We start from the raw sequence: 23,021 nt of genomic DNA, 5'->3' as shown, positions 1-23,021 counted from the left end.
TTAAATATTATACATATAAAAGTAAGAATTTAAATTCCTGCTGTGGAGTGATATTCAGCGAAACAGGGTACTACACACTATGGGACTTTGCAAATGGAACACCAGTAACGCGATTCCTTCCTGATCTTACGTTTGTAGCAATGCGAACACCTTCGCGTAGGGTTTTTTTTTTTTTTTTTTTTTTTTCGATGTTCCGAGTACATAATCCGGAACATGATTCCCGCCTTATAGTAGGCTTATAGTAGGTCTAAATGGTCCAGTTTGTGTCGATTTATTTCTTTCAACTGGATACGTCGCAAAAGTGTCTTCAATAAATTTGAGCAAAAAGTTAATACGCGGTAATGTTCCATTATTTTTTTATATCATGTGAATGCATTCAGACACATGATGTCTAAGAAATGGAGAAATATCTTTTTGTAATACTTTTAGAGTCGTTTTCTTGCTGTGGAGTACACTATGAAAATTCCATCGCTCATATCCACTCCACCCATTTTTTTATTATAATCTAGCTCCGGTTTCTTTGTTATCATTTTTCTTTTCTCTGTTTCTATTACGTTGTCATTATGTACAGTACTTACTAAATAACCTCCCTCTTATCTTTCCATTTCATTAGCATAATATACGCATGACGAGTATAATCGTCAATACATAAAATCGCGTCGCTTCTCCATAGCGAGTATACTCGTCAACCACAGTTAACGGTTAATAAAACTGCATGACGTCGACTTACAGCAAATATATTAAGGTTTTTTTTTTTTTAACAGGGGTGACAAGTGTACTCATAATATTTTTTCCCCATCCGGGGGGGGATTGCAGATGTTGGTATGAAATATCAATTTTAAAAGATACCTTTTTAAAACTGGTATGAAATATTAAATTTACGAGAGATCGAAATATATGTTCATTATGCGTGAACGTTATAAATGTAGAAAGTTATAAACACGAAGAAGTCAAAACTGCAAATGCCATCTGTTAGAAGAGAAATTGAATCCAATAATTTCCATTTTTTTAAACGTATTTGGCAATGCCAACACATGTCCGAAATGCATATCTATGTATATATATGTATATTTAAAAACACATACGGACATACGCAAGATATTAAAAGTATGGGGACACAAATTACACTTAGCGTTTACTTTTAATATGGTCAAAGAGTAATACTGAATTAAATATAATTGTTAGTAATTTAGACATAATGATTTATTAATTACCTGGTGTAATTATATATTATTAATTGCTTGATTAACTGGTATAATTATATTACTGTGTAATTAATTATTACTTCATGCTAACATTTTATATTATGTATTAAAAATTAAAAGCATGTAAAAATTGTCAGTAAATATTTTACTGATTAAGAATTTATGAGATTAGTAACTGCAATTTATATAAAATTTACTATTAATTATTGAACTAGCACATTAATACAAAAGGAATTCTTTTTAATGCTTTTTTGGTGCAATAGATAAGTTTTATATTGAATTAATGAAACTTCCCCCTTATTTATCTACTTTTTTAAACAAAGAGATTTTATAATTTCTTTGATAGAGGGCCGACGAGAATTTTTGTTTACAGTCCCATAATTACAAGGCCATGACAAGGAGTGGGCTTCAAGTCGCCTGTTCCTTTCTATATATTGGACTTTGAAAACCCAGGTAGGAAACCAGAATTTTACGACTTTTTAAAAGTCCTGTAAAAATAATTTTTGAATATGTATTTTAATTTCTTTTACAATTCAGTATGAGTGGATTGATCCTATAGTAAGTCCAGAACAAACTAAAAATCTAGAATACCTGGAAAGGCTGAGCTCGAATCCATCTGTACTTTCCTAGTCACCCGTTTTTCACTACTAAGAATATTGAGGAAAAGTATATTTTAACAAATATGTTTTTGTATTTTATTGGTTACTATCCAAGCCAAATTAAGTCACATAGCAAGTGCATTTCATAGGAGAGGGAAGGTTTGGTTTGGCTTATTACAGCAAAGCTCTAGAAGGCTATATGCCTGAGGGGAGAGATGCCATGGTGGAGGACTTTCTAAGGGAAACTGGTTCGTATCCATGTTACACATTCAGAAAACCGCGAAAATCCCATGCAACCAATTAGTTCACGTGGAATCGAACCCAGGTCGAACTACCAGTGTTCAGCAGCTTTACCGCCCACCCACTGGTGGATTCAGGAAGAAGAAAGCAAAACTGTAAATAGAATAAATACTTAGAATAACCTACAAATAAAATAAATATCTTTCAATATTTGGTTACAATTTTTGTGCTTTTTATGCAGCGAATTAGCTTTCATAATATTGCAAAATTAACCAGCAAATCCTAGGCTAACATTCAAGACACATGGAAAACGTTTCGTCAAAAACTCGGTAATCAGGCTGTGGCAAACTTCAGACTGCAAACAGGCCACGATTGCACGGCACACCATCTTAATAAAATTGGCATCCTTCCATCTAGTATTAGTACGAAAAGACACTTTGCTTGAAATTCGAAAAATTAGTTATTAATTTGCATATTGAACGTGGAAAATCTATTAGAGAAACTTCTGAAACAGTTAACTTGAGTCATTCAACAGTTTTCAATATCATTAAACGATATAAAAAGAATCCTATGATTCAGGATAAAAGAAGATTTGCAACTCGGGCATCATAAATGCAGAGCGTCTTCTTATATGCCCCGAACTAGATAAAGTGTCTCAGAAATGTTGTGATAGAAAGTAAACTGTATTGGAATGCCAGAATTTTCGTGAACTCCTTATAAAGACTACATCTCTTATGTTCCTTTCCTTGTTGTTTATAAATTCTCAACTTTTTACTTTTGTTCCCATGTTCAATCGTTATGATTCTTACTTTATAAATGTCTGTTCTTTTTTATTATTTATCAATTTTCTTGTGTGATACGTACTTGAGCTGTTTTATATGTTTGGATTGATCGTTCCAAAAAAGCCATATATGTAACACACAAACATATTGTTTATTAACTTAAGTTTCATCTTGTAACTCAGGTGTAGCGTTATCGTAATTGCACTGCACAACAGTATTTTAGTATGTCTTCTCCAAAATTACTTCTACTTCTTTAAATGTTATTAAGGACTAATTTTCTCCATTCATATTTTGATATTTCGAATAAGTATGTTGAAAACATTCATAAAAACTTACATGATATATATATGGGCGAAAATTCCAAAGCAAAATAATCCAGTTTTACTCTGTACAAGCAGGACAAAAAAAAAAAAAAAGAAAAAAAAAAAAAAAAAGATCTGATGAGAAATGCATGCAGTATATAAAACTAAACAAAACACGTGCAATATTACTCTAACCTGAAATTGGTTATGGAAAAATCACACACATTTTTAGAAAAAAATGCTATAAATAAATAAATAAATAAATAAATAAATAAAAAAGAGGGAACATAAAAATAAAAATGCCCAAATAGGCGTTTTTTTCTTTTTTAACGTTTTGTGTGTTAATTTAATTAAAAATTCGTTAAAGTTTTAAAATACATGAAATAGATAACAAAAAAATTCGAAATTCAAAATTCAGGCTTCCAGGTACGCACGTTTGGGTGAAGGATTACGTTATTCAGAATTTTATGGCTCTAGGTAGCGTTGTTTTTTCACAATGCGAGAAACATACAGTGTCTCACAAAAGTGATGGGACACTTGTGCTTTACAAAAGGAAACTGTAATAAAATAAATTTAAAAAACATGTAAAATATTTTTGTGGGTGTGTTTCATACTTAAATTTAGTAACAATTATTACATAACATATATTTTCTCAAAATATTAAAATATTATTTAATAAAAATACAATTGTTTAAAACAGAGCAAAAAATGACTCACATAAGTGATGGGACACCATTAGATACTACTACGTACTACAATAAAAATATTTTTTGGGGGTTTTATTTTTACTCAAAGGCAATTGACAATAATTTACAAAATCGTCTGCAGTATTTCTCTCCAGTTTGTTTTGGAATTTTTGTGTTTTTTAGCTCTGTGCAGCCATGAATGCTAAACGAAAAGACACTTTGCTTGAAATTCGAAAAATTAGTTATTAATTTGCATATTGAACGTGGAAAATCTATTAGAGAAACTTCTGAAACAGTTAACTTGAGTCATTCAACAGTTTTCAATATCATTAAACGATATAAAAAGAATCCTATGATTCAGGATAAAAGAAGACCTGGCCGACCATCAAAGCTATCCAATGGAATAGAGCGAATTATCGTTCGAAATATTAAAAAAAAATCCAAGAATGAGTGCTCCTAAAGTTGCTGTTGATTTACAAGCATTATATGGAGTAATTGTTAATCCTGAGACTATTAGAAGAGTAATTCGATTTGCTGGATATCACGGTAGAGCAGCCAGGAAAAAATTCTTCGTAAGTGAAAAGAATAGAAAACTCAGACTGACTTTTGCAAAATCCAACATAAGTAAGAATTCTGATTACTGGAATGAAGTTATATTTGCTGATGAGAGTAAATTTAATATATTTGGTTCTGACGGTAGAATCTTCATGTGGAGAAAACCCAGGGAAGAATTTCGCAAACAGAACTTGGTGCCAACAGTAAAACATTGTGGAGGAGGAGTTATGGTATGGGGGTGTATGTCGTCCGCTGAAGTTGGTAATTTTGTTTTTATTGACAGTATAATGGATCAGTACATGCATATTGACATTTTAAATCAAAATTTGAAATCTTCAGCACAAAAATTGAACCTTCATAACGATTTTAAATTATACCAGGACAATGACTCCAAGCACAGTGCTTTGAACGTTAGACTCTGGCTGCTGTATAACTGTCCTGAAATAATAAAAACACCACCACAATCTCCAGACTTAAATCCCATAGAGAATATTTGGCAAAAATTGGAATCAAGAATTCGCAAACACACCATTTCTTCAAAACAACAATTAAAATCGGTGCTTCAAGAAGAATGGGGTAAAATCGCTCCAGAAATCATAAAAAAATTAGTCGAATCTATCCGAAGAAGATTAAATCATGTTTTAAAAGTAAAAGGAAATCGAACAAAATATTAAAACCATTTAAAAAGTAAAATTTTTGGATAAATATTTGATGGAAAAGTAAGTGTCCCATCACTTATGTGAGCCATTTTTTTGCTCCGTTCTAAACAATTGCATTTTTATTAAATTAATATTTTAATATTTTGGGAAAATGTATGTTATGTAATAATTGTTACTAAATTTAAGTATGAAACACACCCACAAAAAATTTTACATGTTTTTAAAATTTATTTTACAACAGTTTCCTTTTGTAAAGCACAAGTGTCCCATCACTTTTGTGAGACACTGTACATGCATTCACGTAGATTCTTCGTTATTTAATTTCTTCAAATATAATACAGGGTGGTAATATTTGGTGGCAACAATTTGAAAAGTAATTCAGGCGTTTGTAGTGATTCAGCACAAAATTCCGTATCGAGATTAATAGACCTTTTGAGCTAACGCTTCTTTGACCTAAAAACCACAGAAGGTTTAGCAGACAATTTTGCGAAATGGCAATTCAACTCTCTACTTAAAGCCCCCCCCCCCCGAAAAAAAACTTGTTAAAAAAATTACCCAGCTTTTCATTACTCTTTCTAGATGCAGACCAAATAGCATTTCTTTAGAATCGGCACAAAATGACAGCCTTCTCGAGCTACCCAATAATTAAAAATATTTGTTTTGTAAACACGGTGCTCAATGAATCGAAATTGTTACTGTTGACGTCATCTGAACAAAAGATCTTCATGACAACTTCCATTTGCTACCAGCTGTTGTAGCATGAAACGAAAATTCGCTTTACTCATGACTCTCAAAGGCATGGAACAATTTTTTTTTTTTTTCCTGCCTTCATTTTGCTATACAACAAAATTCACGGACTGAAATGAGATTAAATGAAAATTCTAATCATTTTCACGTTGCTGTTGTTTTTTGTGCAACCCAAATGCCTTGAAAATTCATAGGTGGGAAGAATGGGTGCACTTGTTGTTGGTCATAGACCTTGGGCACTAATTATCATCATTACTATCAAACCATAATAAAACAGGGATATCTTGAAAAGGCTGATTGACTGGGTTTTGAAAAAACAAAAGTCTAAATTTAGAAGCTACGATGAATTCAGGATTAAGAATAATTACTTGCAAGTAAAATTACTACCTTATTGCTTAAATTTTCTGACGAATATGACATCATGCTGCCAGTTCATCTCAAAATCAGTACAGTGATTTGTGGAAGCCTACTTTTAAGGAATGATCTGATTCAATGCATTATATGGTATTCTTCTGACTACTCTTAAAGAAGAAATTGTTCGTTGCCATTTCGTTTTACTTATGGCTGACAAAATGACAATTGCTTTTAATAAATCTGCTTATTCTAATTTGATGAAATAACGACTGCTATTAATAAATCTAATTAGCTGCTTAAATTTAAAACGTTGGCAAAAAGGAAGAATATTGCGACAGACTTCTTTCTATTTTAGTTACTATCTCAGATTGTTCAAAGATCAGTGTAAAAGAATTTGATCCAAGAAAAGAAGTTTTTAGTTTGATAAAGTATACGACGTTGTTGCCACTGCAGAATCAGAAATTCCAGCAGAAACGAATACGAGAGCTCATTCTTAGTTATTTTATTAATTGTTGCAGTCACGTGACAAATTAAATTTCATATGTAGCATGTAGCAACTCGTTTTAAATCCGTTAAAAGGTGTCGGTAAGTTTTGGAATTTCATTCAAGTTTCATGAATATTATGAACAAAGCGAAATAAACTGATAATGTTGGTTAAAAGATTATTTAAAAGGACAGATGGTTTCATTTAAAGAAATTATTATGATTATAAATAAGAATCATATACGGTGTTCTTATTGAAGTGATTTTAAATATTTTTCCAATTGCAACATTCTCCTCAAGTGGATCAAGAAAGTCTGATCATCCACATATGAATTTTGTCAAATTTTTACGCATTTCTCGGATAAAATATGCAATTCAGAAGTGCGAAAGTTTTCGTAAATTATTTCACCTTTAAAATAAGGATTCTACTCTCAGTCGAAAAGCTTTTAAAATTTACATTTTGAATAAGAATTTGCATCTGGATTAAAAAATTTTATACTTTTACCCTATTAGATACATTTTTTAGCCCAAAATATCGTTAGCCAAGAAGGACTATTAATCTCAAAAGGGGATTTTGCGTTGAACCACTTTTCAAATTGTTGCCACCAAATTTTATCGCCCTGTATTATATTTAAGGAAATTAAATTATAAAGAATTCGCATGAATGTATATATGTTTCTCGCATTTTGAAAAAACAACGGTACCTACAGCCATGGAATTTGGATTAATGTAGTCCTCCATTCGAATATGAGCACCTGGAAGTCTGAATTTGGAATTTGTTTTATCGCCTATTTCCTATTTTGTAAAACTTTAATTTTGGTTAAAAAACTCAATGATTTCAAATCGAGCAGTGGCAACAGTGTAGGGAATAAATCATTTTTATATCCAGCGCACGATACTGTCTATCGGAAATTCTAAAGATATGCTGTTTTTAAATATTTTCAGCCCAAAGTGGAGTTAGCCCAAATGTTCTCGAAACATGTATGTATATAAATGAAGGAAAAAAAAAAAAAAAACCCTCCGTACTAAAATATGGCTGGTTATTGTGTAACAAGTTCAATCAACTAAACATGTATTTTTGACACGTCTTTAACTGAAATCTTTATTAGCATCTGAAATAAATATAATTATAAAAAAACAACTATGTGAATTGAATAACACAGCCAAAACACAGTGATCATCAAGTGAGACATATATCCATGCGATGCAACGATATACGCCCTTTTATTTGTAAAAGCAGTCATTAATGCATTTAGACTATTAAGAAACTAATTAAAATATGCATCTGTAATATTTATCTTAATTCCTAATTAGTCAATTTTGGTAATACATCCACGTACCAAGGTTCAGAAAGTCATCTAATTTTCTAAGATTAATTTCAACGCTTGATTAAATTTTTTTATTCCTTTGAAAGCTTAGTTATGATAGTTTACAGTCTTAATATATTTTTTCATATGCTGATTCATTTTTTCGTAATTCCCACCCGAAATCATCTACCCCCGGGATACACCGGATGTGTGTCTCCGAATGTTGCTTATACCATCTCAATAATTTTTTCTGTCGCTAGAGCTGTGATTTTCAGGAAAATTAATCAAAAATTAGCTGTTGCCAAATCAGTAAAAATGTATTCAGCAAGAATTAAATTAATTCCTGAAAACAACTGGCACGATCACTTGGGTATTATAAGCAATACATTATCATCTCAAGGAAACGTAGAACTTGATACCAGGTGTATTGGCAAAAGAGGTAAATTTCCAAAAGTGAGGAAATAGATTAGTGTAGCACCTAAATAATATTTGTCAAACAAAACATATGTTTAAATTTCTAGTTTTTTTTTTAATTAAAAATTCTAATTTATCATTCTTTTTACTGCAGCATTTATTTACTGTATTTTTTCAAATCAAAAAGAACGCAGTACTAATTTATATCTGACATTTGAAATGAAATCAATTAAATGTCTGAGAAAAAAATTTCTGTTGATAATGAGCTTTTGGTCGCATAATTTTTAGAAATCTTTTGTTAGACACTCAATTGATTTCATTTCAGTTGTCAGATAAATTAGTACTGCATTCGATTTTAATTTGAAAAATTGCAGTATAGGAAATCATTCATGTAATTGATTTCTTGATTAAATCATTGATCAATCAGAAATAAAATCAATTAAATGTCTAACTAAAATTACTCTAATTTACTAAATTTATTCGATTTCAAATGGTTTCAAATCTGTTTAGTACCGTTAACTAACATTCACCTTTTGCATTACGTCTTTTAGCATAACAAAAGGCTACTTCATCCGATTTCCGACAACGAATTTAACACAACCCCATGACAGCTCTTAGCCCGAAAGGGCAACACTTTCCAACTCCTACCCTCACAAGCTATTAAAATTTAGGGAACAGCTTGCGCGGCTGCGAACAAAACTTGTCAAACGTCATCGTAAGTGGTACTCTAAAAGGGAGATTGATGCCTTCGTGAGAAACGTACAAAAAATATTGTATTCTAACATTTATGTCTGCAATACTCCAAAATATGTGAAAATAATATAACAATGAACAGGCAAGCGGGAAAAAAATGCACATGCAAAATTTTTAAAATTACATGTCCCCTCTAACAGCATATCATACGTTAGACAAGTATTTTTTTACGCTCTTCATAAAAGACATAGTACCAACTAGACTCATTCCAACAAAAGAGTTAATAGCCATTCCAAGTATGAGTATATAACAAAAGAGAGCTTAAACTGAGCCAGAGCCCTAAATAAAAGGGCTCCGGCACTTCTTTTATGTACGTGAATCTCATTTGCAACATACAAATTTCATGTTAATAATAGAGATGACTTAAAATTCGATTCTTACTTCTGATAACTTCGATTCTTCGTTCTTGAAAGTGCTACTACTAATAAATAATCACTTTGCTATGCACGCTGAAACATTACAGATTGCCCTTGCACCTGTACATTTTTTGCAGTTATGTAACCAAACACGGAGGGCGAAAATTGTCACTTGTACAGAGGAGGCTAACGTTGTTATCGCGTCGGATTCAGGGAAATTTTCTGCTTGATGGCTTGAATTACATCAGCAGGGACACAGTGATCAGAAAGATTTAGCCTGTATTTATCTTTAGTGATTCGGAAATATTTATCATTAATTTAATAATTTATTAGATTTTTATTTATCTCTTTACATTACTTTTAATTTTAATTCAATTATTTTAATTATTAGTTACCTTATTTATTTATTTTTTCCCTCCTTCCTGGGAGTCTTCCATGGCGTTCCGGCACATCTAATGTTAGAAATTAAACCCTGCAATAAAAGTAAATACAGTCGAATTTCGCTATAACTAACTTCAAGGGACCGAAAATTTGGTTCGCTATATCTGATCTGATAAGGGAAAAAAAAAAAAAAAAAAAAATCATCAAGCAGCGTAAAAATTGACTGATGAATCACACAGAAAGAGTGCTAAGTATTGTCACATCTCCCAAAAGATGTTAATTACAACTTTTATTAAGAAAGATTAATTATAATTATTATTACGTGAAATAGCTAAATTTCTTTTTCGTCGTTTTCAGTTTCACCACACGTTATTAATTTTATACAATAAAAAATATCTCCAGCTCGAGGAACTGTATATCGGAAATTCTAAAGATATGCTAATTTAAAAATTATTTTGCGATATTGTTGTTGAACTGAGTTTTATGGTTAGAGTACGTAGAACGTAATATTAAAAAAAAAAAAAAAAAAAAAAAATCTGAAATGTTTCAGATTTTAAATTACGTCCAAAGGGGCGTTTTTTAACATTTTGTGTGTTACCTTTCTTTATTAAATATCATGTTCCTCGCACTTAAACCATAAGATCCAGTGCAACAGCAATATCGCAAAATAGTTTTAAAACGAGCATATCTTTAGAATTTCCGATACAGAGACTCACGCGCTGGAGATAAAAATGTTTTTTCTGCACAACGTTGCCATTGCTCGCTTTGAAATCCTTGAGTTTGTTAATCAAAAATTCGTCAAAGTTTTAAAAAATAGGAAATCGATCATAAAACAAATTTCAAATTTCAAATTTGGTCTTCCACATGCTCATATTCGTTGGAGGATTACGTTATTCAAAATTCGATGACTCTATGTACCGTTATTTTATGACAATGTGAGAAATATACATACATTTACGCAGATTTTCATTATTTAATTTCTTCAAATATAATGCAGGACTCTAACATTTTATGGCAACAGTTTGAAAAGTGAACCGACATTTATCCGTCCGACGCAAAATGCCAAAACGAAACTAATAGTCCTTCGGGATTCAAATCCCTTTGGACTAAAAAAAAAAAAAAAAAAAAATCTGAAATTTTTCAGATTTTAAATTACGTCCAAAGGGGCGTTTTTTTAACGTTTTGAGTGTTACCTTTCTTTATTAAATATCATGTTCTTTGCACTTAAACCATAAAATTCAGTTCAAGAGCGATATCGCAAAATAATGTTAAATTAAGCATATCTTTAGAATTTCCGATATACACAGTCTCGCGAGCTGGAGATAAAAGTATTTTTTTTCTATATAACGTTGCCATTTCTCGCTTTTAAAGCATTGAGTTTGTAAATCAAAAATTCGTTAAAGTTTTACAAAATATAAAATCTATAATAAAACAAATTCCAAATTTGGGATTTCAGATGCCCATATTCGCAGTAGGATTTCGTCATTCAAAATTCGATGGCTCTATGTACCATTGTTTTATCACAATGCGAGAAATAGACAGTCATTTATGCAGATTTTTCATTATTTAATTTCTTCAAATATAATGCAGGACTCTAAAATTTTGTGGCAACAGTTTGAAAAGTGAACCGACGTTTATGAGTCCGACGCAAAATGCCAAAACGAAAGCAATAGTCCTTCGGGACTGAAATCCCTTTGGACTAAAAAAAATCTGAAATGTTTCAGATTTTAAATTACGTCCAAAGAGACGTTTTTTTAACATTTTGCGTGTTACCTTTCTTTATTAAATATCATGTTCTTCGCACGTAAACCATAAGATCCAGTTCAACAGGATATTTTAGACAATATCGCAAATAGCAATATCGCAAAATAGTTTTAAAATGAGCATATCTTTAGACTTGCCGATACAGATACTCACGCGCTGGAGATAAAAATGTTTTTTCTGCACAACGTTGCCATTGCTCGCTTTGAAATCCTTGAGTTTTTTAATCAAAAATTCGTTAAAGTTTTACGAAATAGGAAATCGATAATAAAACAAATTCCAAATTTCAAATTCGTTGGAGGATTACGTAATTCAAAATTCGATGGCTCTATGTACTGTTCTTTTATCACAATGCGAGAAATATACATACATTTATGCAGATTTTTCATTATTTAATTTCTTCAAATATAATGCAGGACTCTAACATTATGTGGCAACAGTTTGAAAAGTGAACCGACATTTAATAGGAGTCCGACGCAAAATGCCAAAACGAAAGTAATAGTCCTTCGGGACTCAAGTCCCTTTAGACTAAATAAATAAATATCTGAAAGCTTTCAGATTTTACACTACGCATAAAAGGAGCGTTTTTTTAACGTTTTGTGTGTTACATATATTTATTAAATATCATGTTCACTTAAACCATAAAATTCAGTTCAACAGCAATATCGCAAAATAATTTTAAAGTGAGCATATCTTTACAATTTCCGATACACAGTCTCGCGTGCTGGAGATAATTATCCCCTCCCCCCCCCCTGTACAGCGTTGGCATTCCTGCTTTGAAATCGTTGAGTATCTTAATCAAAAATTCTTTAATGTCTGCGAAAATGTGAAATAGATAATTAAACAAATTCCAAATTAGGGCTTCCAGATGCCCATATTCGGTGGAGGATTACGTTATTCAAAATTTGATGGCTCTAGCAAAAAACGTCTATAATATTCTTTGCCTAATTCATCTGTAAAATAATATAATTATAAATTCAATAAGTATTCTTTGGCTGTAGGTACCGTTTTTCTATCACAATGCGAGGAATATACATCTGTTCTTCATTATTTAATTTCGTTAAATATAATGCAGGACTGTAATAGTTGGTAGCAACAGTTTGAAACGTGAATCAATCAACTCACAAAGTGAATCGATGCAAAGTGCCAAAACGAAATTAATAGCCCTTCTGGACTTACGAATTTTGGGCTAAAATTTAAAAAAAAAAAAAAAAAAAAAAAAAAACGGAAAGCTTTAAGATTTTATATTATACCCAGAGGGGCATTTTTTCAACATTTTGTGTGTTATCTTTATATATTAAATATCATGTTCTTCGCACTTAAACTACATAAACTTCAATTCAACATCAATACTCCCCCCCCCTAAAAAAAAATTTAAAATCAGCATAGCTTTAGAATTTCCGATAGCTAGTATAAGGCGTTGGACATAAAAATGTTTTTATCCCATATAGTGTTGCCATTGCTCGCTATAAAATCGCTAAGTTTCTTAATCAGAAATTCGTTGAAGTTTTACAAAAAATGAAATAGTTAATAAAACAAATTCGAAATTCAAAATTAGGGCTTCCAGGTGCTCGTGCTCATGTTCGGGTGGAGGATTACGTTGTTCAAAACTTGTTTTCTCTGCGTACCATCGTTTTTTTGACAATGCGAGAAACATACATGTAGACTCTTCATTATTTAATTTCTTCAAATATAATACAGGGCGATATATTTACTGGCAACAATTTGAAAAGTGATTCAGACGTTTATAGTGATTCAACGCAAAATCCCATTTCGAAACTAATAGCCCTTCTGAGGTAACGCTTCTTTGGGCTAAAAATAAAATAAAATTACTTATCATAAAAGTCATGGTTTAAATCTGTTCCCCCCAATCACACTTTTGTATCTAATTACCATACAGATACAGAATGCTTACTGACAGTTAAATCCAAGATCTCGAATGGAATCAAAGAACTGATTTCAGCTCTTTGTCTTAATGGATAAATGGTTCTTTGACTCAATGCGTGAGACAGTAGAATTTCCTAAGATGTATTTACTGTATCGCCTTGTTTTTCAAGAACTGAGAGCTACCTACACCTGCCTCTAATCATCTTTTGTTTAGAACACACAGAAAAGTGGAAATGAAAATGAAAGAACAGTAATGTAAAGGTATTTTTCGTTATTCTAATACCCTGAATGAGATGAATTTAAGGGTCAGCAATTTTTCAGTTGAACTTTGCAGAAGTTCTGGAAAAATTTTGAAAAATACAAAAGATTTTCAAGCCAAAATAGCCATGAAGTTCGTTATATCCGAATTTTATACATTAGGAAGTTCGCTATAGCCAAAGAAAATAACATAAAACCTCTAGGTATTGGACAGTTAACGTTAACAAAACGTTAGTTCGTTATACCTGAGTTTTCATTATAAACCAGGTTCGCTATAGCAAGTTTGACTGCATCTGCAGTGGGAATGAATCTCAAACATTTTATATAAAATCGATTATTAACATTTACTAACGAGCGTGTTGACTTGAATTTTCAATTAGGTGGCAGCAGTTTCGAATAACATAAAACATTACTTTCCTTAAAGTTTCATTTACGATTCACCGAGGCATTCTCAAAAATGGATGCAGAATGATTTGAAAATACATTTGTTGACGTACTAAGAAATTTCTGTATGTTTATTATCTCTTGCTGCCAAATATAAAAAAACTGTAATACACATAAACTTTTTATATAACTTTCATAAAAGCAAATATCACATCCGTTTTAAAGTTTAATTGTAAATCTGTAATTTTTCAAAAGGTAAAATCGAATAAGACAATGGTATAGTAATTAATAGAAACAAGTAACTGAGCAGGGCTTGGATTAACCATTATGCAACATAAGCACGTGTTAGGGCATCAAGGAAAGGGGACACCGTAAAAAGGTCCTTAGGGAGTCAGGAAAGTGGTCACGAAAAATATTTTCCAATACCAGTTTTTACCATGGAATGTATGGTGCAGCTAAACGAAAACCGAAACAGAGAACGAATGAAGAAAAAAGTGCCATAAATATATGTGGAAGCACAAAAATCTTTCAAGTGCTTAAGGGCCTCTAAAATTCTTAACCCGTCCCTCTAACTGAGAATTAGTTAATAAAGAATAATATTAAGCATACAAACTTGATCCGAACAATGTGGCAAAACAGGCACAGCCATGAAACAACTGTAGATCACTTCGAGCTTTCACTCCTGGCAACTGGAAAACTTTGCTGCATTTCCCTCACTCCTCATCTTAGAAAGTCCTCCACGAAGGCATCCCTCCCTTTAGGCAGATAGCCCTCGTGTGCTTTGCCATAATTAAATACACCACCACACCCTCACTCCTCATAACGCAACCTAAACCCGTGCCATTTCCCTTGCATAGGTAAGAAAGCTTCGCCATCCACTAAAAAGGGATCAGAATTATGAAAATGTAGGAAATTTTAAAAAGGTTGGTACAACAAAATCGCTTGAATGATCAATCAAGTTTCAGAAATGGTTCAAACAGTGTAAATTTCAGCACGGCCGTTTCCTAGGCGATTACCGCCCCCAAATCTTAAAGAAATACTCAATGATCAATACAATTTTTATTTCATACTCGCTAAGTACTTACATATGACAAACTGTATAAAAAGTACTTACATATGACAAGTACTTACTATGAATTTAAAATATTTAGGCATGGTTATCTCGAGAGTCCGGCCGCAGGTTACGAAAATGTTGGCCATGAGATAACTTTTAATATACGAAATTATACACTTAGCCGCATTCTATAGAAAAACTTCGTTCTAAAGATTTCCCAGAAAATCAATTAATTATTTTAGATCAGGAGTGTCCAACTCGTTTCCCGTATGCATTCCAAAGCAAGTACCAATGCGGCCCAAGAAAGCGACCGCGAAATAATTGTGAAAACCCCCTCCGATGATACATTTTAATGTTGCAATCAGAGTTTCAACATAGACAAATGGGTTATTTGACACTCCGAGTTGGAGCAAAATAAAATGTGTTTTGAGTGGATATCTAAATCTTTTTCTGAAGATGCGCGCGAAATGATTTTCTTCATTTTGATTTTTTTGCTCGTGTTTGTAGGTATCACCAAGGTGAGGATATCATGATTTCTATTTCCAGCCTTTCTCATCTTTAAGCTGCAGTGGATAGCAGCGATGTTATATTTTCAAGTATGTCAAGGTCTGTCGAAAGTGGCCGTTTCTCAAATTCTATTTCGTGTTCGGAATTGTTTCCTAAATTTTATTATATCGTTTGAGCAATTACGAGATGTTAACTGATTATGCAGGTGATAAATTTGTTTGGTGCTTCAAAACTGAGTTCATATGGATCCAATAGTGAATGATACTGTTTTAATTTTTTTACGGTGGACGTTTATAAATCACACTTCTCAGAGACAAATATGCCTCGCTGCATAATCATATACGATGTGTGACACACAAGCACACATAAAAAAAAAAAAAAAAAAAAAAAAAAAAACGAGATTGGTCCACTAAATCATCGCACTTACAGAATCAGTTCTCCGTGACATTATCGCCTTCAAAGTAGCTCCCTTCAGCATTCACACACTTCTGCATTCGGTGCTGCCATTGCTGGCAACAGTTCTGGAACGAGGTTTTTGGAAGGCCCTTCAGGAGTTTCTCCGTTTTTACCAGAACCGCTTCAACTAAGGTAAAATGGCTTTCTTCACAGCAAGGTTCACTTTTAGGAAATAAAAAGTCGCATGAAGCCAAATCAGGTGAAAAAGGAGGATACTCCATCATTGTAATGTATTTGCTGGTCAGAAACTGCTTGACAGATAGGGTTTGTGTGAGCGGGTACATTGTCCTGGTGCAACAGCCATCCATCACTCCACAACTATGGCCTTTTTTACCTAATTTTTTCACAAAGTCTTTTTAGTACTTTAGTGTAGTAGTGTGGATTAGCAGTCTGACCAATGGGAACCCACTCAATCATTACAATTCCATTAATGTCGAAGATGACAATTAACATTGCTCTGAATTTTGATTTTGATATGCATGCTTTGCCTCTTTTTCCTGAAAACCGCTCATGCCATTCAAACACACGTGCACGAGACAAAGTTTCATTTCCATAAGCCTCAGTTAACATCTGAAATGTTTCCGTGGCTGATTTCTTGATGTTGGTTCACTGTTCGGTTTTTACACTAGACATTTTTTTCACTCAGTAACGCAGTACTCCCAGCTGGTGTGATTGGTTAAGTCGAAACTGGCCGCATGGATAGAGAAGGTCCACCAAAACAGTTGATGCCAACTCCACTCTTTTTTTTCAAGCTACATTCTTAGTCTCGTTTTCTTTCTTTTCGTCACACCTTGTATGTTACTGATGTCATCATTATTTAGCAGCATGTCGTCCATCTTTGAACAATTATTTTCAAGAATGAAACACACTAACATCAAAATTAGAACCAGAATATCGGATAGCACTTTGAGAACTCCTATCACTTCAATCGAGCCAGACACTCATAAATTAGTTTCACATTAATTTTATAATTTCTTGTTATCTTTATAATTACAAACAAAATTTATAATAAAATGTTACGCATAAAATATCAAAATAATTCTATGCTGCTCCCATTACATTTAAAAAAAATACCTTAATAATGCTTAAATTATCTAAATATATATATATTTTTTCCTTACTAGCCATTATTAGTGTTAGGCAGTGGCAGCTTGTTTATGAATTAAGTGAATCACTGATTCACTTAAAATTTTTCTGCATATGTTCTTTCTTATATACACTCATGTCTATAAATTAAGGATAATGCAAAATCAGGCAAAGGAAGAGTTAGAAGCAAACCAAATTTGACTTATTTGTAAGGCTTATTTATTAAACAAAAGGTAAAGAGCAGAAAAAGATGCTATATGTTTGATATTATTAAAAAAATTAGCGATTTTTTCTCCCTGGAACAAATTACAAAAAAAAAAAAAAAAAAAAAAAAAAAAAAAAAAACTATTTACAAAAAACCAATATTACATGGTTGGTATAATTGTTAATACATTGTATGTCTCCCAGACGATGCAATACAGTCCGTACAACGCCTAGGCATGCTGAGTATGAAATTATCGATCTGATCTTGAGGGATATTACACCACTCAAAAAGCAATGCTCTCCAAAGTTCCGGTAGACATGTAGGAGGAGGTTGACGGGCTGCAACTCGTCGGACAAGCATGCTCCATACGTGCTCTACTGGATTCAAGTCCGGTGAGAATGCTGACCAGTCCATACGGATGATATCCTCCGATTGAAGGCAGTCGCTTACGATGTTTGCACGGCGAGGTCGGGCGTTGTCATCCATAAACACAAATTGTGCGCCCATGGCGCCCCGAAACATACATACACGTTGTTACAGAATGAGGTCCCGATAGATTTGGCTTGTCATGGTTCCAATTTGAATATGCAGGTCAGTTCTGGAACCCAAAATAATTACACCCCAAACGAGCACTCCTGCACCACCGTAACGGTGTCGTTCAATGATGTTTTCTTGGTGGTAACGGGTACCTGGAGCTCTCCATATGAAAGTCCGACGAGAATCAGACTGCAAGCTAAACCTGGACTCGTCGGAAAACATCACACAAACCCACTGTTGCGGTGTCCACAATGCATGCTCTCTACTCCAGGTTAACCGCAGGCGACAGTGAGTTGCAGTAAGTGGAACGCATCTGACAGGTCTACGAGCATATAGACCAATCTGCCCTAAGCGTCTGTACACGGTCTGCCTTGAAATTGTCGTACCAGTGGCTGAAGAGAGCTGACGAGACAGGTCTGAGGCTGTGCTCCGCCTGTTTCTTTTGGCAGTAACTGCCAAATACCGGTCCTCATTCGGCGTTGTAACTCTGGGGCGACCTCTGCTGTAACGTCTACTCACATTACCATTATCTTAGAATCGTTGCCAAAGCCTGGAGATGACACTCTGGGCAATTCCAAGTTCGTCTGATACTTCCAGTTGGGTACGCCCACATTCCAGACGGCTGATAATTCTACCACGTAAAAAATCATCCAAATGCGTCCTTTGTGTCATAACTATTCAGTTATTGCACTGAAATGCTTATAAAGCGTTTGCGAGCAATTTTACTTCTTTGTCTGTATTCCTTATATATCACTCTCGTCATTGTGACGTACTATCGGTGTCATCTGATTACTTCCTGAAATTTGCATATGATTCTTGAAGATGTGTGTAGTGATTTTACTTGTGATATATTTATTTTAGAGTTCGATTTCCGCGTGACTCCGAATTATCCTTAATTTATGGACATGAGTGTATAATACACACTAAGCAAGGAACTAATGTGATCAAACCCGCATATTTCTCTCCTAGAGGTGAAATTCAAAAATTTCTTTCAGCGGTCAAACCTGAGATTTTTCAATGAAACCTGCATAATTCTATGTTTTGCTTATTTGGAAATCTCTGCCACAGGTATTAGGAATAATTTGTATGCCCCAGAACATCTCGTCTTTTTTTAATGTGGCCCAAGGAAGCTAAAAGTTTGGAAATCTCAGACATGGATGAATAATATTCCACGTCCTGTCTAATGAAAGTGATGACTAATTTGCCTGCTCTTATTCATGCTTGTAAGTCAAATTTCAGCACATTTTCCAGTTTTCCAATATATCCTCCAAACGTTTTATCCAATAAAAATGTCTAATTATATTTGCTTGATTCTAGGCAAAGTTAAAGTTACATACTTGCTAGTTAAAAAGCAAAATATTGATTATTTTTTTGCTTATAGTTCTCCAGTTAGGAAGGTAATACTTGAATTTATGTGTCTCGATTCTAGTATTGAGGCAGAATCCTAAAAAATATTAGAACTATAGCATTATACATATAACAGTATAATATTATCACTATGTTAAAACATTTACATGATTTTGAATGTATGTTGTATTGTTAAGAATTTTACTATTGGAAAAATTACACACAACATATTTGTTAAAACTTGAGGGGCTCGGTTATCTACTAAAATTTGTTATAGGAAGTTCAAATCACTATTTTTTTTTTTTCGGGGCGGGGGCAAAAAATTAAAGAAATAAATAATAAAATTATTTTTACAACTAAAAAAAAATTCGGTTGTGAACGTGACTTTTTTGTATGCCTATTAAATTATACACATTTTTTATTGCACTTCATTTAAACTTATTTCTCGAATTATAACTTTATTAACCAATTCCTCAAGGCAAGTTGAAAATAACATGAAAAACTACAAAATTTTGAAATTAATATATCTTGCTCAATTTTTGTGGCAAGCAGTCAAACTTGTACTTTTTCCATAGTGAGTATACAACTTTTCCAAATGTAAGTGTACAAGCTGGGAGACCACATTAAAAGTTAAACTTTGTTATTTGTACAAAATTATTTTTATTTATTTATTTATTTTATTTTATTTTTTTTTGTTTGAAATTGGTAAAACATGAATGTTTTCATCATTTAAAACATTTCTGTAATTGGGAGTATATGTCTACGACCACTGATTGGAAAAATAAAGGTCAGTTAAGGACTTTTATGCCCAGTATGACAGGCGGTTATACACATACTAGAAAGCCCGGCGGTCATACGAAATGAGCGCTTTTCTAGATATTATAAATTGCAATTAAAATTATTTGTGCAAAGATGTCTGCTAATTCAAACTGAATTACCTAGGGCAGGCGGCGAGGACGCCCCTTTGCTTACTGCCCCACGGAGTTTTCCTCTTCTACTTGCTAAAAGTAGAGTACAACGAAGGAAACCGCTGGCAGTACATTTCTTAAGAGCCACCGCTAGCTCAATAAATAAAGATGATTTAAATAATAAAATGATAATTCACATGTCAAAGATCTCTTTGTACACAACATTTCTTGTGTTGATCTTTCCATCATTTTTAAGATCGCCTTGCAGAGGACCATCCATTTTTTTCTTAAATTTTACGTCCGTTTTTTCACGAACTCTTGAACAGGCAGCATAAAGTTGACCATCCAAATGGTCAGGTAAAAAAATGCCAACACGCGTTAAAGAATTATGGGCAGATCAGAAACTATGGGCACACAACATGTATTGCAACTGCATAATTTAATCCCATAAAATAGATGGCAATTCAGAATATGATCATATTTTTCTTAGTTAACATTTTATAAATGTAGTCCGATAATAATTTTGTGGTCATGGAATCATATCATACTGTATTGTTAATTCAGAAGTCAAACAACAAAAATCAGTGTTATATTTACAAAATCTTCACAGGACTAGTTTCGATGGTTTTATCGAACCACCATCCTCAGCTGCAAAACCGCAAATGAACAAGATAGGAAATAATGATTAGATAAGATACAGTATATACTCGCGTATAAGTCGACCCCCCCCCCCACTTCCGAAACCGATCGAGAAACTTCGAAAAAAAATTTTTAAGTACTACATTTATTCAAAATCATCTGAGAAAAAAAGTAAATATACGATAAAAAATACCTTGGTAAATAAACAAAATCAAAATCCTTCAACGTCTGATTCATGGTCAGATTCGCGAAACATTTCATAGAACTCTTCTGTCGTCATCATACATATTTTCAGTCTCGAACTCTGTATTGTTACAATCACTACTACAGCCTTCGTCGTCGTTTTCACTTTCAAAAACAGCATCATCTTCCGTGCCGTCTAGTTCGTTGCTAATACAACATTTTTTAAATGATTTTATAATCATTTCAGAGGGTATTTCGCAGGCACTAGCATTTTTCAGGGGCAAAAACATAAAAATTTCCAAAAGTGTCTAATTCGAGTGCGGGAAGAAAACAACTGCATTATATAAAGAAATTTTTGAACTTCCGATTCTTTTAATTTTTTATGGCCCCGCGTATAAGTCGACCCCCCACTTTGAAGTCTTTTTTTGTCCAAAATATCTCGACTTATATGCGGGTATATACGGTAAGAAAGCCTGGACAAGAATAAGCAAGTGGCGCCATCTGTTGGTGAAACCAGAACTAAAACATAATTTCTTTAAAGGCCGAAGGCAAATTTGTATTGGAATTAGGATCGTTAACTAGAACAGAAAGATTTTTATGAATGTGAAATGCCTCTAGAAAATCCAGTTCTCCAATGGAAGATGTTTTTTGAATAATTTTGGCAGCAGAAAAATTGAAAGTGTGATTTTCGGACCAACAATGAGCAACATTCAAAAAACATCTTCCATTGGAGAACTGGATTTTCTAGAGGCATTTCACATTCATAAAAATCTTTCTGCTCTAGTTAACGATCCTAATTCCAATCCAAATTTGCCTTCGGCCTTTAAAGAAATAATGTTTTAGTTCTGGTTTCACCAACAGATGGCGCCACTTGCTTATTCTTGTCAAGGCTTCTTATCTAATCATTATTTCCTATCTTGTTCATTTGCGGTTTTGCAGCTGAGGATGGTGGTTCGATAAAACCATCGAAACTAGTCCTGTGAAGATTTTGTAAATATAGCACTGATTTTTGTTGTTTGACTTCTGAATTAGTATTTACTCGGCATGTTACCGTGTCTTAATACAGTATTGTCAAAACTAAATTTGAATGCGCAAAAAGAAAGCTGCAACCCCTAAGAATCTACCAATTGAAGAATACTTCCAGAACTGGCTCTCTTAAATCTACCTTAAATATTAATTCAGCCATTCAAAAATCTCACCAGCTGAATTCTTACCATTTATGAAAATGCCAGGAAGACTTCAAAAGATAACACCCCTCAGATAAATTTCCTACTGAAATTCAGATTTAATCAAGAACTAGAACAAAGTCTAGCAAAATTTTTCACAGGTTCTTGAGAAATATCAAAATAGAAATCCACCAACTACTAAGAAAAATCAAAGAACTTCTGATTCAGCGTAGATCAGAAATTTGCAGCCATAATATTGGAAATCTAAGCTCCAAGTATAGTTTTTTAGCATTTCATCAAACATTTGAAAAAAAAAAACAAAGGCATTAAAATCGTCCAAGCAAGTAAGTATTCACAAGCAAGTTACATACCTAGCGATAAAGAAAAGATAAAAGCCTTCATTGATTCAGCAGCAAATTCTCTTCTAATTCCTTCTTCACCTATATCACACATGAATGCATAATTACTCAGCAGATTTTTGACTGATTAAATGCTCCAACATCTAATTACCATCCTGATTTCTTTAGCCCATAAGAAATTAAGAACATAATCAGGAAGTTGAGACAAAATAAAGCACAAATAAGCATAAAAAAGTTTTGATAACATGAACATTGACATTTTTAAGAATCTTCCTAACAAATCTGTTGCAAGAGCAGCAATAACACCTATTTTTACAACAGTTATATCGCAAATTTTGAAATAAAACATTTCCTCCCTTCTGAAGCCACTTAAAAAATCACAAGGAAGTTAACAGTTATAGACTAGCTACCCTTCTTCCTTCAACTGATTACTTGCACATCTAACTTAAAGATACGTATGT

The sequence above is a fragment of the Stegodyphus dumicola genome, chromosome 3 (assembly GCF_044657685.1).
Source record: "Stegodyphus dumicola isolate Sdum_Otavi_A_Nest chromosome 3, ASM4465768v1".
Lineage (NCBI taxonomy): Eukaryota > Metazoa > Arthropoda > Arachnida > Araneae > Eresidae > Stegodyphus > Stegodyphus dumicola.
This window is presented reverse-complemented; position numbering follows the sequence as displayed.